The sequence below is a fragment of the Calliopsis andreniformis genome, unplaced genomic scaffold (genome assembly GCF_051401765.1).
Source record: "Calliopsis andreniformis isolate RMS-2024a unplaced genomic scaffold, iyCalAndr_principal scaffold0031, whole genome shotgun sequence".
NCBI lineage: Eukaryota > Metazoa > Arthropoda > Insecta > Hymenoptera > Andrenidae > Calliopsis > Calliopsis andreniformis.
Window position 1 is genome coordinate 1,894,484 of NW_027480440.1, and position 18,572 is coordinate 1,913,055.

Genomic DNA, 18,572 nt, shown 5'->3' on the forward strand with positions numbered 1-18,572 from the left:
TTAAGATTGAGGATTGAGGATTGAGGATTGAGGATTGGGGATTGAGGATTGAAGATTGAGTATTGAGGACTGAAGATTGAGGATTGAGGATTGAGGATTGAGGGTTGAAGATTGAGGATTGGGTATTGAGGATTCAAGAATGAGGATTGAGGATTGAGGATTGAGGATTGAGGATTGAAGATTGAGTATTGAGGTTTGAAGATCGAGGATTGAGAATTGAGGATTGAGTATTGAGGATTGAGGATTGAAGGTTGAGGATTGTGGATTGAGGATTGAGGATTGAGCATTGAATATTGAGGATTGGCGACTGAGTGTTGAGGGTTGAATGATGAGAATTGATGTTTGTGGATAGAGATTTGAAGATTGCAGATTGAGTATTGAGTATTGAAAACTGTGAATTGATGATATTCTATTGAGGATTGAGGATTGACAACTGATTGTTGAGGACTGAGGGCTGAAGCTTGAGGATTCAGGATTGAGGATTCAGGATTGAGGTTTGAGGAGAGAGGACAGAGGATTGAGGATTGAGGATTGAGAATTGAGGATTGAGGATTGAGGATTGAAGATTGAGGATTGGCTGTTGAGTATTGAACATTGAGGATTGAGGATTGAGTATTGAGGATTGAGGATTGAAGGTTGAATATTGATGAATGAAGATTGAGGAATGAGGATTGAGGGTTGTGGATTGAGAACGAGGACTGAGGGTTGAGTGTTGACGCCTGAGGTCTGAGGATTGAGGATTGAGGATTGCGAACTGAGGATTGAGGATTGAGGATTGAAGGTTGAGGATTGGGTATTGAGGATTGAAGAATGAGGTTTGAAGAATGAGGTTTGGGGATTGAGTATTGAGTATTGAGTATTGAATATTGAGTATTGAGTATTGAATATTGATGATTGAGGACTGAGGATTGAGGATTGAGGATTGAAGATTGAGTATTGAGGATTGAGGATTGAGGATTGAGGATTGAGGATTGAGGATTGAGGATTGAGGATTGAAGATTGAGGATTGAGGATTGAGGATTGAGGATTGATGGTTGTGGATTGAGAACGAGGACTGAGGGTTGAGTGTTGATGCCTGAGGTCTGAGGATTGAGGATTGAGGATTGCGAACTGAGGATTGAGGATTGAGGATTGAAGGTTGAGGATTGGGTATTGAGGATTGAAGAATGAGGATTGAAGAATGAGGTTTGGGGATTGAGTATTGGGTATTGAGGATTGAATATTGAGTATTGAGGATTGAATATTGATGATTGAGGTTTGAGGATTGAGGATTGTGGATTGAAGATTGAAGATTGAGTATTGAGGATTGAAGATTGAGGATTGAGGATTGAGGATTGAGGATTGAAGATTAAGATTGAGGATTGAGGATTGAGGATTGAGGATTGAGGATTGAGGATTGAAGATTGAGTACTGAGGATTGAAGATTAAGATTGAGGATTGAGGATTGAGGACTGAGGATGGAGGGTTGAGGATTGAATGTTCAGTATTGGGGATTGAAGATTGAGTATTGAGGATTGAGGATTGAACATTGAGGACTGAGTGTCGAGGGTTGAGTGATGAGAATTGATGTGTGTGGTTAGAGATTTTAAGATTGCAGATTGAGTATTGAGTATTGAAAACTGTGAATTGAGTATATTCTATTGAGGATTGAGGATTGACAACTGATTGTTGAGGACTGAGGGCTGAAGATTGAGGGTTCCGGGTTGAGGATTCAGAATTGAAATTTGAGGATTGAGGATTGAGGATTGAGGATTGAGGATTGAGGATTGGGGATTGAGGATTGAAGATTGAGTATTGAGGATTGAGGATTGAGGATTGAGGATTGAGGGTTGGGGATTAAGGATTGAAGATTGAGTATTGAGGATTGAAGGTTGAGGATTGTGGATTGAGGATCGAGGATTGAGGCTTGAATATTGAGGATTGGCTGTTGAGGATTGAACATTGAGCATTGAGGATTGAGGATTGAGGATTGAATATTGATGAATGAAGATTGAGGATTGAGGATTGAATGTCGTGGATTGAGGACGAGGACTGAGGGTTGATTATTGATACTTGAGGCCAGAGGATTGTGGATTGAGGGTTGCGAACTTACGATTGAGGATTTAAGATTGAGGATTGGGTATTGAGGATTGAAGAATGAGGATTGAGGATTGAGGACTGAGGATTGAGGATTGAAGATTGAGTATTGAGGATTGAAGATTGACGATTGTGGATTGAGGATTGAGGATTGAGGATTGAAGATTAAGATTGAGGATTGAGGACTGAGGAGTGAGGATTGAGGATTGAGGATTGAAGATTGAGTATTGAGGATTGAAGATTGAGGATAGAGGATTGAGGATTGAGGATTGAGGATTGAAGATTGAGTACTGAGGATTGAAGATTAAGATTGAGGATTGAGGATTGAGGACTGAGGATGGAGGGTTGAGGATTGAATGTTCAGTATTGGGGATTGAAGATTGAGTATTGAGGATTGAGGATTGAACATTGAGGACTGAGTGTTGAGGGTTGAGTGATGAGAATTGATGTTTGTGTATAGAGATTTTAAGATTGCAGATTGAGTATTGAGTATTGAAAACTGTGAATTGAGTATATTCTATTGAGGATTGAGGATTGACAACTGATTGTTGAGGACTGAGGGCTGAAGTTTGAGGATTCAGGATTGAGGATTCAGGATTGAGGTTTGAGGAGAGAGGACAGATGATTGAGGATTGAGGAATGAGAATTGAGGATTGAGGATTGAGGATTGAAGATTGAGGATTTGCTGTTGAGGATTGAACATTGAGGATTGAGGATTGAGGATTGAGGATTGAGGATTGAGGATTGAAGACTGAGGATCGGGTATTGAGGATTGAACATTGAGGATTGAGGATTGAGGATTGAGGATTGAGGATTGAGGATTGAAGGTTGAATATTGATGAATGAAGATTGAGGATTGAAGGTTGAATATTGATGAATGAAGATTGAGGATTGAGGATTGAAGGTCGTGGATTGAGGACGAGGACTGAGGGTTGAGTATTGATACTTGAGGCCTGAGTATTGAGGATTGAGGGTTGCGAATTGAGGATTGAGGATTTAAGATTGAGGATTGGGTATTGAGGATTGAAGAATGAGGATTGAGCATTGAGGGCAGAGGATTGAGGATTGAAGATTGAGTATTGAGGATTGAAGATTGACGATTGAGGATTGAGGATTGAGGATTGAGGATTGAGGATTGAGGATTGAGGATTGAAGATTGAGTATTCAGGATTGAAGATTGAGGATTGAGGATTGAGGATTGAGGATTGAGGATTGAGGATTGAAGATTGAGTACTGAGGACTGAAGATTAAGATTGAGGATTGAGGATTGAGGATTGAGGATTGGGGATTGAGGATTGAAGATTGAGTATTGAGGACTGAAGATTGAGGATTGAGGATTGAGGATTGAGGGTTGAAGATTGAGGATTGGGTATTGAGGATTCAAGAATGAGGATTGAGGATTGAGGATTGAGGATTGAGGATTGAAGATTGAGTATTGAGGTTTGAAGATCGAGGATTGAGAATTGAGGATTGAGTATTGAGGTTTGAGGATTGAAGGTTGAGGATTGTGGATTGAGGATTGAGGATTGGGCATTGAATATTGAGGATTGGCGACTGAGTGTTGAGGGTTGAATGATGAGAATTGATGTTTGTGGATAGAGATTTGAAGATTGCAGATTGAGTATTGAGTATTGAATACTGTGAATTGATGATATTCTATTGAGGATTGAGGATTGACAACTGATTGTTGAGGACTCAGGGCTGAAGCTTGAGGATTCAGGATTGAGGATTCAGGATTGAGGTTTGAGGAGAGAGGACTGAGGATTGAGGATTGAGGATTGAGAATTGAGGATTGAGGATTGAGGATTGAAGATTGAGGATTGGCTGTTGAGTATTGAACATTGAGGATTGAGGATTGAGTATTGAGGATTGAGGATTGAAGGTTGAATATTGATGAATGAAGATTGAGGAATGAGGATTGAGGGTTGTGGATTGAGAACGAGGACTGAGGGTTGAGTGTTGATGCCTGAGGTCTGAGGATTGAGGATTGAGGATTGCGAACTGAGGATTGAGGATTGAGGATTGAAGGTTGAGGATTGGGTATTGAGGATTGAAGAATGAGGATTGAAGAATGAGGTTTGGGGATTGAGTATTGAGTATTGAGTATCGAATATTGAGTATTGAGGATTGAATATTGATGATTGAGGACTGAGGATTGAGGATTGAGGATTGAAGATTGAGTATTGAGGATTGAGGATTGAGGATTGAGGATTGAGGATTGAGGATTGAGGATTGAAGATTGAGGATTGAGGATTGAGGATTGAGGATTGATGGTTGTGGATTGAGAACGAGGACTGAGGGTTGAGTGTTGATGCCTGAGGTCTGAGGATTGAGGATTGAGGATTGCGAACTGAGGATTGAGGATTGAGGATTGAAGGTTGAGGATTGGGTATTGAGGATTGAAAAATGAGGATTGAAGAATGAGGTTTGGGGATTGAGTATTGGGTATTGAGGATTGAATATTGAGTATTGAGGATTGAATATTGATGATTGAGGATTGAGGATTGAAGATTGAAGATTGAGTATTGAGGATTGAAGATTGAGGATTGAGGATTGAGGATTGAGGATTGAAGATTAAGATTGAGGATTGAGGATTGAGGATAGAGGAGTGAGGATTGAGGATTGAGGATTGAAGGTTGAGTATTGAGGATTGAAGATTGAGGATTGAGGATTGAGGATTGAGGATTGAGGATTGAAGATTGAGTACTGAGGATTGAAGATTAAGATTGAGGATTGAGGATTGAGGACTGAGGATGGAGGGTTGAGGATTGAATGTTCAGTATTGGGGATTGAAGATTGAGTATTGAGGATTGAGGATTGAACATTGAGGACTGAGTGTTGAGGGTTGAGTGATGAGAATTGATGTTTGTGGATAGAGATTTTAAGATTGCAGATTGAGTATTGAGTATTGAAAACTGTGAATTGAGTATCTTCTATTGAGGATTGAGGATTGACAACTGATTGTTGAGGACTGAGGGCTGAAGATTGAGGGTTCCGGGTTGAGGATTCAGAATTGAAATTTGAGGATTGAGGATTCAGGATTGAGGATTCAGGATTGAGGTTTGAGGACTGAGGATTGAGGATTGAGGATTGAGGATTGAGGATTGAGGATTGAGAATTGAGTATTGACGATTGAGTATTGAGGATTGAAGATTGACGATTGAGGATTGAGGATTGAGGATTGAGGATTGAGGATTGAGGATTGAGGATTGAAGATTGAGTATTGAGGATTGAAGATTGAGGATTGAGGATTGAGGAAAGAGGATTGAAGATTAAGATTGAGGATTGAGGATTGAGGATTGAGGACTGAGGATTGAGGATTGAGGATTGAAGATTGAGTACTGAGTATTGAAGATTAAGATTGAGGATTGAGGATTGAGGACTGAGGATGGAGGATTGAGGATTGAGGATTGAGGATTGAGGATTGAGGATTGAAGATTGAGTATTGAGGATTGAAGATTGAGGATTGAGGATTGAGGATTGAGGATTGAAGATTAAGATTGAGGATTGAGGATTGAGGATTGAGGATTGAGGATTGAGGATTGAGGATTGAAGATTGAGCAATGAGGATTGAGTATTGAGGATTCAGGATTGAAGATTGAGTATTGAGGATTGAAGGTTGAGGATTGTGGATTGAGGATTGAGGATTGAGGATTGAATATTGAGGATTGGGGACTGAGTGTTGAGGGTTGAGTGATGAGAATTGATGTTTGTGGATAGAGATTTGAAGATTGCAGATTGAGTATTGAGTATTGAAAACTGTGAATTGATGATATTCTATTGAGGATTGAGGATTGACAACTGATTGTTGAGGACTGAGGGCTGAAGGTTGAGGATTCTGGATTGAGGATTCAGGATTGAGGTTTGAGGACTGAGGATTGAGGATTGAGGATTGAGGATTGAGGATTGAGGATTGAGGATTGAGGATTGAAGATTGAGTATTGAGGATTGAAGATTGAGGATTGAGGATTGAGGATTGAGGATTGAAGATTAAGATTGACGATTGAGGTTTGAGCATTGAGGATTGAGGATTGAGGATTGAGGATTGAGGATTGAAGATTGAGTATTCAGGATTGAAGATTGAGGATTGAGGATTGAGGATTGAGGATTGAGGATTGAGGATTGAAGATTGAGTACTGAGGACTGAAGATTAAGATTGAGGATTGAGGATTGAGGATTGAGGATTGAGGATTGAGGATTGAAGATTGAGTATTGAGGACTGAAGATTGAGGATTGAGGATTGAGGATTGAGGGTTGAAGATTGAGGATTGGGTATTGAGGATTCAAGAATGAGGATTGAGGATTGAGGATTGAGGATTGAGGATTGAAGATTGAGGATTGGCTGTTGAGTATTGAACATTGAGGATTGAGGATTGAGTATTGAGGATTGAGGATTGAAGGTTGAATATTGATGAATGAAGATTGAGGAATGAGGATTGAGGGTTGTGGATTGAGAACGAGGACTGAGGGTTGAGTGTTGATGCCTGAGGTCTGAGGATTGAGGATTGAGGATTGCGAACTGAGGATTGAGGATTGAGGATTGAAGGTTGAGGATTGGGTATTGAGGATTGAAGAATGAGGATTGAAGAATGAGGTTTGGGGATTGAGTATTGAGTATTGAGTATTGAATATTGAGTATTGAGGATTGAATATTGATGATTGAGGACTGAGGATTGAGGATTGAGGATTGAAGATTGAGTATTGAGGATTGAGGATTGAGGATTGAGGATTGAGGATTGAGGATTGAGGATTGAGGATTGAAGATTGAGGATTGAGGATTGAGGATTGAGGATTGATGGTTGTGGATTGAGAACGAGGACTGAGGGTTGAGTGTTGACGCCTGAGGTCTGAGGATTGAGGATTGAGGATTGCGAACTGAGGATTGAGGATTGAGGATTGAAGGTTGAGGATTGGGTATTGAGGATTGAAGAATGAGGATTGAAGAATGAGGTTTGGGGATTGAGTATTGGGTATTGAGGATTGAATATTGAGTATTGAGGATTGAATATTGATGATTGAGGATTGAGGATTGAGGATAGAGGATTGAAGATAGAAGATTGAGTATTGAGGATTGAAGATTGAGGATTGAGGATTGAGGATTGAGGATTGAAGATTAAGATTGAGGATTGAGGATTGAGGATTGAGGAGTGAGGATTGAGGATTGAGGATTGAAGATTGAGTATTGAGGATTGAAGATTGAGGATTGAGGATTGAGGATTGAGGATTGAGGATTGAAGATTGAGTAATGAGGATTGAAGATTAAGATTGAGGATTGAGGATTGAGGACTGAGGATGGAGGGTTGAGGATTGAATGTTCAGTATTGGGGATTGAAGATTGAGTATTGAGGATTGAGGATTGAACATTGAGGACTGAGTGTTGAGGGTTGAGTGATGAGAATTGATGTTTGTGGATAGAGATTTTAAGATTGCAGATTGAGTATTGAGTATTGAAAACTGTGAATTGAGTATCTTCTATTGAGGATTGAGGATTGACAACTGATTGTTGAGGACTGAGGGCTGAAGATTGAGGGTTCCGGGTTGAGGATTCAGAATTGAAATTTGAGGATTGAGGACTGAGGATTGAGGATTGAGGATTGAGGATTGAGGATTGAGGGTTGGGGATTAAGGATTGAAGATTGAGTATTGAGGATTGAAGGTTGAGGATTGTGGATTGAGGATCGAGGATTGAGGCTTGAATATTGAGGATTGGGGACTGAGTGTTGAGGGTTGAGTGATGAGAATTGATGTTTGTGGATAGAGATCTGAAGATTGCAGGTTGAGTATTGAGTATTGAAATCTGTGAAATCATGATATTCTATTGAGGATTGAGGATGGACCACTGATTGTTGAGGACTGAGGGCTGAAGATTGAGGATTCAGGATTGAGGATTCAGGATTGAGGTTTGAGGACTGAGGATTGAGGATTGAGGATTGAGGATTGAGGATTGAGGATTGAGAATTGAGGATTGAGGATTGAGGATTGAAGATTGAGGATTGGCTGTTGAGGATTGGACATTGAGGATTGAGGATTGAGGATTGAGGATTGAGGATTGAGGATTGAGGATTGAAGATTGAGCATTGAGGATTGAGTATTGAGGATTCAGGATTGAAGATTGAGTATTGAGGATTGAAGGTTGAGGATTGTGGATTGAGGATTGAGGATTGAGGATTGAATATTGAGGATTGGGGATTGAGTGTTGAGGGTTGAGTGATGAGAATTGATGTTTGTGGATAGAGATTTGAAGATTGCAGATTGAGTATTGAGTATTGAAAACTGTGAATTGAGTATATTCTATTGAGGATTGAGGATTGACAACTGATTGTTGAGGACTGAGGGCTGAAGATTGAGGGTTCCGGATTGAGGATTCAGAATTGAAATTTGAGGACTGAGCATTGAGGATTGAAGATTGAGTATTGAAGATTGAAGATTGAGAATTGAGGATTGAGGATTGAGGATTGAGGATGAGGGCTGAGGGTTGAGGTCTGAGGATTGAGGATTGAGGATTGAGAATTGAGGATTGAGGATTGAGGATTGAAGATTGAGGATTGGGTATTGAGGATTGAGGATTGAGGATTGAAGATTGAGGATAGGGTATTGAGGATTGAAGAATCAAGATTGAGGATTGAGGATTGAGGATTGAGGATTCAATATTGAGTATTGAGGATTGAAGATCGACTATTGAGGATTGACGATTGAGGATTGAGGATTGAGGATTGAGGATTGAAGATTGAGTATTGAGGATTGAAGATTGAGGATTGAGGATTGAAGGTTGAGGATTGTTGATTGAGGATTGAGGATTGAGGATTGAATATTGAGGATTGGGGACTGAGTGTAGAGGGTTGAGTGATGAGAATTGATGTTTGTGGATAGAGATTTGAAGATTACAGATTGAGTATTGAGTATTGAAAACTGTGAATTGATGATATTCTATTGATGATTGAGGATTGACAACTGATTGTTGAGGACTGAGGGCTGAAGGTTGAGGATTCAGTATTGAGGATTCAGGATTGAGGTTTGTGGAGAGAGGACTGAGGGTTGAGGATTGAGGATTGAGAATTGAGGATTGAGGATTGAGGATTGAAGATTGAGGATTGGCTGTTGAGGATGGAACATTGAGGATTGAGGATTGAGGATTGAGGATTGAGGATTGAAAGTTGAATATTGATGATTGAAGATTGAGGATTGAGGATTGAGGGTTGTGGATTGAGAACGAGGACTGGGGGTTGAGTGTTGATGCCTGAGGTCTGAGAAATTGAGAATTGAGGATTGCGAACTGAGGATTGAGGATTGAGGATTGAAGATTGAGGATTGGGTATTGAGGATTGAAGAATGAGGATTGAAGAATGAGGATTGGGGATTGAGTATTGAGGATTGAGGATTGAATATTGAGTATTGAGGATTGAATATTGAGGATTGAGGATTGAGGATTGAGGATTGAGGATTGAGGATTGAGGATTGAGGATTGAGGATTGAAGATTGAGTACTGAGGATTGAGGATTGAGGATTGAGGAATGAGGATTGAGGATTGAGGATTGAGGATTGAGGATTGAGGATTGAAGATTGAGTATTGAGGATTGAAGATTGAGGATTGAGGATTGAGGATTGAGTATTGAGGATTGAGGATTGAAGATTGAGTACTGAGGATTGAAGATTAAGATTGAGGATTGAGGATTGAGCACTGAGGATGGAGGATTGAGGATTGAAGATTGAAGATTGAGTATTGAGGATTGAAGATTGAGGATTGAGGATTGAGGATTGAGGATTGAGGATTGAGGATTGAAGATTGAGGATTGGGTATTGAGGATTGAGGATTGAGGATTGAAGATTGAGGATAGGGTATTGAGGATTGAAGAATCATGATTGAAGATTGAGGATTGAGGATTGAGGATTCAATATTGAGTATTGAGGATTGAAGATCGACTATTGAGGATTGACGATTGAGGATTGAGGATTGAGGATTGAGGATTGAAGATTGAGTATTGAGGATTGAAGATTGAGGATTGAGGATTGAGGTTTGAGGATTGAGGATTGAAGATTAAGATTGAGGATTGAGGATTGAGGATTGAGGATTGAGGATTGAGGATTGAGGATTGAAGATTGAGTATTGAGGATTGAAGATTGAGGATTGAGGATTGAGTATTGAGGATTGAGGATTGAAGATTGAGTACTGAGGATTGAAGATTAAGATTGAGGATTGAGGATTGAGCACTGAGGATGGAGGATTGAGGATTGAAGGTTCAGTATTGAGGATTGAAGATTGAGTATTGAGGATTGAGGATTGAACATTGAGGACTGAGTGTTGAGGGTTGAGTGATGAGAATTGATGTTTGTGGATAGAGATTTGAAGATTGCAGATTGAGTATTGAGTACTGAAAACTGTGAATTGAGTATATTCTATTGAGGATTGAGGATTGACAACTGATTGTTGAGGACTGAGGGCTGAAGATTGAGGGTTCCGGATTGAGGATTCAGAATTGAAATTTGAGGACTGAGCATTGAGGATTGAAGATTGAGTATTGAAGATTGAAGATTGAGAATTGAGGATTGAGGATTGAGGAGTGAGAGTTGAAGATTGTGGATTGGGTATTGAGGATTGAAGAATGAGGATAGAGGATTGAGGATTGAGGATTGAGGATTGAAGATTGAGTATTGAGGATTGAAGATTGACGATCGAGGATTGAGCATTGAGGATTGAGTATTGAGGATTCAGGATTGAAGATTGAGTATTGAGGATTGAAGGTTGAGGATTGTGGATTGAGGATTGAGGATTGAGGATTGAATATTGAGGATTGGGGACTGAGTGTTGAGGGTTGAGTGATGAGAATTGATGTTTGTGGATAGAGATTTGAAGATTGCAGATTGAGTATTGAGTATTGAAAACTGTGAATTGATGATATTCTATTGAGGATTGAGGATTGACAACTGATTGTTGAGGACTGAGGGCTGAAGATTGAGGGTTCCGGATTGAGGATTCAGAATTGAAATTTGAGGACTGAGCATTGAGGATTGAAGATTGAGTATTGAAGATTGAAGATTGAGAATTGAGGATTGAGGATTGAGGATTGAGGATGAGGGCTGAGGGTTGAGGTCTGAGGATTGAGGATTGAGGATTGAGAATTGAGGATTGAGGATTGAGGATTGAAGATTGAGGATTGGGTATTGAGGATTGAGGATTGAGGATTGAAGATTGAGGATAGGGTATTGAGGATTGAAGAATCAAGATTGAGGATTGAGGATTGAGGATTGAGGATTCAATATTGAGTATTGAGGATTGAAGATCGACTATTGAGGATTGACGATTGAGGATTGAGGATTGAGGATTGAGGATTGAAGATTGAGTATTGAGGATTGAAGATTGAGGATTGAGGATTGAAGGTTGAGGATTGTTGATTGAGGATTGAGGATTGAGGATTGAATATTGAGGATTGGGGACTGAGTGTTGAGGGTTGAGTGATGAGAATTGATGTTTGTGGATAGAGATTTGAAGATTACAGATTGAGTATTGAGTATTGAAAGCTGTGAATTGATGATATTCTATTGAGGATTGAGGATTGACAACTGATTGTTGAGGACTGAGGGCTGAAGGTTGAGGATTCAGGATTGAGGATTCAGGATTGAGGTTTGTGGAGAGAGGACTGAGGGTTGAGGATTGAGGATTGAGATTTGAGGATTGAGGATTGAGGATTGAAGATTGAGGATTGGCTGTTGAGGATGGAACATTGAGGATTGAGGAGTGAGGATTGAGGATTGAGGATTGAAAGTTGAATATTGATGATTGAAGATTGAGGATTGAGGATTGAGGGTTGTGGATTGAGAACGAGGACTGGGGGTTGAGTGTTGATGCCTGAGGTCTGAGGATTGAGAATTGAGGATTGCGAACTGAGGATTGAGGATTGAGGATTGAAGATTGAGGATTGGGTATTGAGGATTGAAGAATGAGGATTGAAGAATGAGGATTGGGGATTGAGTATTGAGGATTGAGGATTGAATATTGAGTATTGAGGATTGAATATTGAGGATTGAGGATTGAGGATTGAGGATTGAGGATTGAGGATTGAGGATTGAGGATTGAGGATTGAAGATTGAGTACTGAGGATTGAGGATTGAGGATTGAGGATTGAGGATTGAGGATTGAGGATTGAGGATTGAGGATTGAAGATTGAGGATTGAGGATTGTGGATTGAGGATTGATGGTTGTGGATTGAGGACGAGGACTGAGGGTTGAATATTTATGTATGAGGTCTGAGGATTGAGGATTGAGGATTGAGAATTGAGGATTGAGGATTGAGGATTGAAGATTGAGGATTGGGTATTGAGGATTGAGGATTGAGGATTGAAGATTGAGGATAGGGTATTGAGGATTGAAGAATCATGATTGAGGATTGAGGATTGAGGATTGAGGATTCAATATTGAGTATTGAGGATTGAAGATCGACTATTGAGGATTGACGATTGAGGATTGAGGATTGAGGATTGAGGATTGAAGATTGAGTATTGAGGATTGAAGATTGAGGATTGAATATTCAGGATTGAGGATTGAGGATTGAAGATTAAGATTGAGGATTGAGGATTGAGGATTGAGGATTGAGGATTGAGGATTGAGGATTGAAGATTGAGTATTGAGGATTGAAGATTGAGGATTGAGGATTGAGGATTGAGGATTGAGGATTGAAGATTGAGTACTGAGGATTGAAGATTAAGATTGAGGATTGAGGATTGAGCACTGAGGATGGAGGATTGAGGATTGAAGGTTCAGTATTGAGGATTGAAGATTGAGTATTGAGGATTGAGGATTGAACATTGAGGACTGAGTGTTGAGGGTTGAGTGATGAGAATTGATGCTTGTGGATAGAGATTTGAAGATTGCAGATTGAGTATTGAGTACTGAAAACTGTGAATTGAGTATATTCTATTGAGGATTGAGGATTGACAACTGATTGTTGAGGACTGAGGGCTGAAGATTGAGGGTTCCGGATTGAGGATTCAGAATTGAAATTTGAGGACTGAGCATTGAGGATTGAAGATTGAGTATTGAAGATTGAAGATTGAGAATTGAGGATTGAGGATTGAGGAGTGAGGGTTGAAGATTGAGGATTGGGTATTGAGGATTGAAGAATGAGGATAGAGGATTGAGGATTGAGGATTGAGGATTGAAGATTGAGTATTGAGGATTGAAGATTGACGATCGAGGATTGAGCATTGAGGATTGAGTAATGAGGATTCAGGATTGAAGATTGAGTATTGAGGATTGAAGGTTGAGGATTGTGGATTGAGGATTGAGGATTGAGGATTGAATATTGAGGATTGGGGACTGAGTGTTGAGGGTTGAGTGATGAGAATTGATGTTTGTGGATAGAGATTTGAAGATTGCAGATTGAGTATTGAGTATTGAAATCTGTGAATTGATGATATTCTATTGAGGATTGAGGATTGACAACTGATTGTTGAGGACTGAGGGCTGAAGGTTGAGGATTCAGGATTGAGGATTCAGGATTGAGGTTTGAGGAGAGAGGACTGAGGGTTGAGGATTGAGGATTGAGAATTGAGGATTGAGGATTGAGGATTGAAGATTGAGGATTGGCTGTTGAGGATGGAACATTGAGGATTGAGGAGTGAGGACTGAGGATTGAGGATTGAAAGTTGAATATTGATGATTGAAGATTGAGGATTGAGGATTGAGGGTTGTGGATTGAGAACGAGGACTGGGGGTTGAGTGTTGATGCCTGAGGTCTGAGGATTGAGGATTGAGGATTGCGAACTGAGGATTGAGGATTGAGGATTGAAGATTGAGGATTGGGTATTGAGGATTGAAGAATGAGGATTGAAGAATGAGGATTGGGGATTGAGTATTGAGGATTGAGGATTGAATATTGAGGATTGAGGATTGAATATTGAGTATTGAGGATTGAATATTGAGGATTGAGGATTGAGGATTGAGGATTGAAGATTGAGGATTGAGGATTGAGGATTGAGGATTGAGGGTTGTGGATTGAGGACGAGGACTGAGGGTTGAATATTTATGATTGAGGTCTCAGGATTGAGGATTGAGGATTGAGAATTGAGGATTGAGGATTGAGGATTGAAGATTGAGGATTGGGTATTGAGGATTGAGGATTGAATATTGAGGATAGGGTACTGAGGATTCAAGAATGATGATTGAGGATTGAAGAATGATGATTGAGGATTATGGATTGAGAATTGAGGATTGAAGATTGAGTATTGAGGATTGAAGATCGACTATTGAGGATTGCGGATTGAGGATTGAGGGCTGGGGATTGAGGATTGAAGATTGAGTATTGAGGATTGAAGGTTGAGGATTGTGGATTGAGGATTGAGGCTGGAATATTGAGGATTGGGGACTGAGTGTTGAGGGTTGAGTGATGAGGATTGATGTATGTGGATAGAGATTTGAAGATTGCAGGTTGTGTATTGAGTATTGAAAACTGTGAAATCATGATATTCTATTGAGTATTGAGGATGGACCACTGATTGTTGAGGACTGAGGGCTGAAGATTGAGGATTCAGGATTGAGGATTCAGGATTGAGGTTTGAGGACTGAGGATTGAGGATTGAGGATTGAGGATTGAGGATTGAGGATTGAGAATTGAGGATTGAGGATTGAGGATTGCAGATTGAGGATTGGCTGTTGAGGATTGAACATTGAGGATTGAGGATTGAGGATTGAGTATTGAATATTGATGAATGAAGATTGAGGATTGAGGATTGAATGTCGTGGATTGAGGACGAGGACTGAGGGTTGATTATTGATACTTGAGGCCAGAGGATTGAAGATTGAAGGTTGCGAACTGACGATTGAGGATTTAAGATTGAGGATTGGGTATTGAGGATTGAAGAATGAGGATTGAGGATTGAGGACAGAGGATTGAGGATTGAAGATTGAGTATTGAGGATTGAAGATTGACGATTGAGGATTGAGGATTGAGGATTGAGGATTGAGGATTTAGGATTGAGGATTGAAGATTGAGTATTGAGGATTGAAGATTGAGGATTGAGGATTGAGGATTGAGGATTGAAGTTTAAGATTGAGGATTGAGGTTTGAAGATTAAGATTGAGGATTGAGGATTGAGGAGTGAGGATTGAGGATTGAGGATTGAAGATTGAGTATTGAGGATTGAAGATTGAGGATCGAGGATTGAGGATTGAGGATTGAGGATTGAAGATTGAGTACTGAGGATTGAAGATTAAGATTGAGGATTTAGGATTGAGGACTGAGGATGGAGGGTTGAGGATTGAATGTTCAGTATTGGGGATTGAAGATTGAGTATTGAGGATTGAGGATTGAACATTGAGGACTGAGTGTTGAGGGTTGAGTGATGAGAATTGATGTTTGTGGATAGAGATTTCAAGATTGCAGATTGAGTATTGAGTATTGAAAACCGTGAATTGAGTATATTCTATTGAGGATTGAGGATTGACTACTGATTGTTGAGGACTGAGGGCTGAAGATTGAGGGTTCCGGGTTGAGGATTCAGAATTGAAATTTGAGGATTGAGGATTGAGGATTGAGGATTGAGGATTGAGGATTGGGGATTGAGGATTGAAGATTGAGTTTTGAGGATTGAGGATTGAGGATTGAGGATTGAGGGTTGGGGATTAAGGATTGAAGATTGAGTATTGAGGATTGAAGGTTGAGCATTGTGGATTGAGGATCGAGGATTGAGGCTTGAATATTGAGGATTGGGGACTGAGTGTTGAGGGTTGAGTGATGAGAATTGATGTTTGTGGATAGAGATCTGAAGATTGCAGGTTGAGTATTGAGTATTGAAAACTGTGAAATCATGATATTCTATTGAGGATTCAGGATGGACCACTGATTGTTGAGGACTGAGGGCTGAAGATTGAGGATTCAGGATTGAGGATTCAGGATTGAGGTTTGAGGACTGAGGATTGAGAATTGAGGATTGAGGATTGAGGATTGAGGATTGAGAATTGAGGATTGAGGATTGAGGATTGAAGATTGAGGATTGGCTGTTGAGGATTGAACATTGAGCATTGAGGATTGAGGATTGAGGATTGAATATTGGTGAATGAAGATTGAGGATTGAGGATTGAATGTCGTGGATTGAGGACGAGGACTGAGGGTTGATTATTGATACTTGAGGCCAGAGGATTGAGGATTGAGGGTTGCGAACTGACGATTGAGGATTTAAGATTGAGGATTGGGTATTGAGGATTGAAGAATGAGGATTGAGGATTGAGGACTGAGGTTTGAGGATTGAAGATTGAGTATTGAGGATTGAAGATTGACGATTGAGGATTGAGGATTGAGGATTGAGGATTGAATATTAAGATTGAGGATTGAGGACTGACGAGTGAGGATTGAGGATTGAGGATTGAAGATTGAGTATTGAGGATTGAAGATTGAGGATAGAGGATTGAGGATTGAGGATTGAGGATTGAAGATTGAGTACTGAGGATTGAAGATTAAGATTGAGGATTGAGGATTGAGGACTGAGGATGGAGGGTTGAGGATTGAATGTTCAGTATTGGGGATTGAAGATTGAGTATTGAGGATTGAGGATTGAACATTGAGGACTGAGTGTTGAGGGTTGAGTGATGAGAATTGATGTTTGTGGATAGAGATTTTAAGATTGCAGATTGAGTATTGAGTATTGAAAACTGTGAATTGAGTATATTCTATTGAGGATTGAGGATTGACAACTGATTGTTGAGGACTGAGGGCTGAAGCTTGAGGATACAGGATTGAGGATTCAGGATTGAGGTTTGAGGAGAGAGGACTGATGATTGAGGATTGAGGAATGAGAATTGAGGATTGAGGATTGAGGATTGAAGATTGAGGATTGGCTGTTGAGGATTGAACATTGAGGATTGAGGATTGAGGATTGAGGATTGAGGATTGAGGATTGAGGATTGAAGACTGAGGATCGGGTATTGAGGATTGAACATTGAGGATTGAGGATTGAGGATTGAGGATTGAGGATTGAGGATTGAAGGCTGAATATTGATGAATGAAGATTGAGGATTGAGGATTGAAGGTCGTGGATTGAGGACGAGGACTGAGGGTTGAGTATTGGTACTTGAGGCCTGAGTATTGAGGATTGAGGATTGCGAATTGAGGATTGAGGATTTAAGATTGAGGATTGGGTATTGAGGATTGAAGAATGAGGATTGAGCATTCAGGGCAGAGGATTGAGGATTGAAGATTGAGTATTGAGGATTGAAGACTGACGATTGAGGATTGAGGATTGAGGATTGAGGATTGAGGATTGAGGATTGAGGATTGAAGATTGAGTATTCAGGATTGAAGATTGAGGATTGAGGATTGAGGATTGAGGATTGAGGATTGAGGATTGAAGATTGAGTACTGAGGACTGAAGATTAAGATTGAGGATTGAGGATTGAGGACTGAGGATGGAGGGTTGAGGATTGAATGTTCAGTATTGGGGATTCAAGATTGAGTATTGAGGATTGAGGATTGAGGATTGAGGATTGAGGGTTGAAGATTGAGGATTGGATATTGAGGATTCAAGAATGAGGATTGAGGATTGAGGATTGAGGATTGAGGATTGAAGATTGGGTATTGAGGATTGAAGATCGAGGATTGAGAATTGAGGATTGAGTATTGAGGATTGAGGATTGAAGGTTGAGGATTGTGGATTGAGGGTTGAGGATTGAGCATTGAATATTGAGGATTGGCGACTGAGTGTTGAGGGTTGAATGATGAGAATTGATGTTTGTGGATAGAGATTTGAAGATTGCAGATTGAGTATTGAGTATTGAAAACTGTGAATTGATGATATTCTATTGAGGATTGAGGATTGACAACTGATTGTTGAGGACTGAGGGCTGAAGCTTGAGGATTCAGGATTGAGGATTCAGGATTGAGGTTTGAGGAGAGAGGACTGAGGATTGAGGATTGAGGATTGAGAATTGAGGATTGAGGATTGAGGATTGAAGATTGAGGATTGGCTGTTGAGTATTGAACATTGAGGATTGAGGATTGAGTATTGAGGATTGAGGATTGAAGGTTGAATATTGATGAATGAAGATTGAGGAATGAGGATTGAGGGTTGTGGATTGAGAACGAGGACTGAGGGTCGAGTGTTGATGCCTGAGGTCTGAGGATTGAGGATTGAGGATTGCGAACTGAGGATTGAGGATTGAGGATTGAAGGTTGAGGATTGGGTATTGAGGATTGAAGAATGAGGATTGAAGAATGAGGTTCGGGGATTGAGTATTGAGTATTGAGTATTGAATATTGAGTATTGAGGATTGAATATTGATGATTGAGGACTGAGGATTGAGGATTGAGGATTGAAGATTGAGTATTGAGGATTGAGGATTGAGGATTGAGGATTGAGGATTGAGGATTGAGGATTGAGGATTGAAGATTGAGGATTGAGGATTGAGGATTGAGGATTGATGGTTGTGGATTGAGAACGAGGACTGAGGGTTGAGTGTTGATGCCTGAGGTCTGAGGATTGAGGATTGAGGATTGCGAACTGAGGATTGA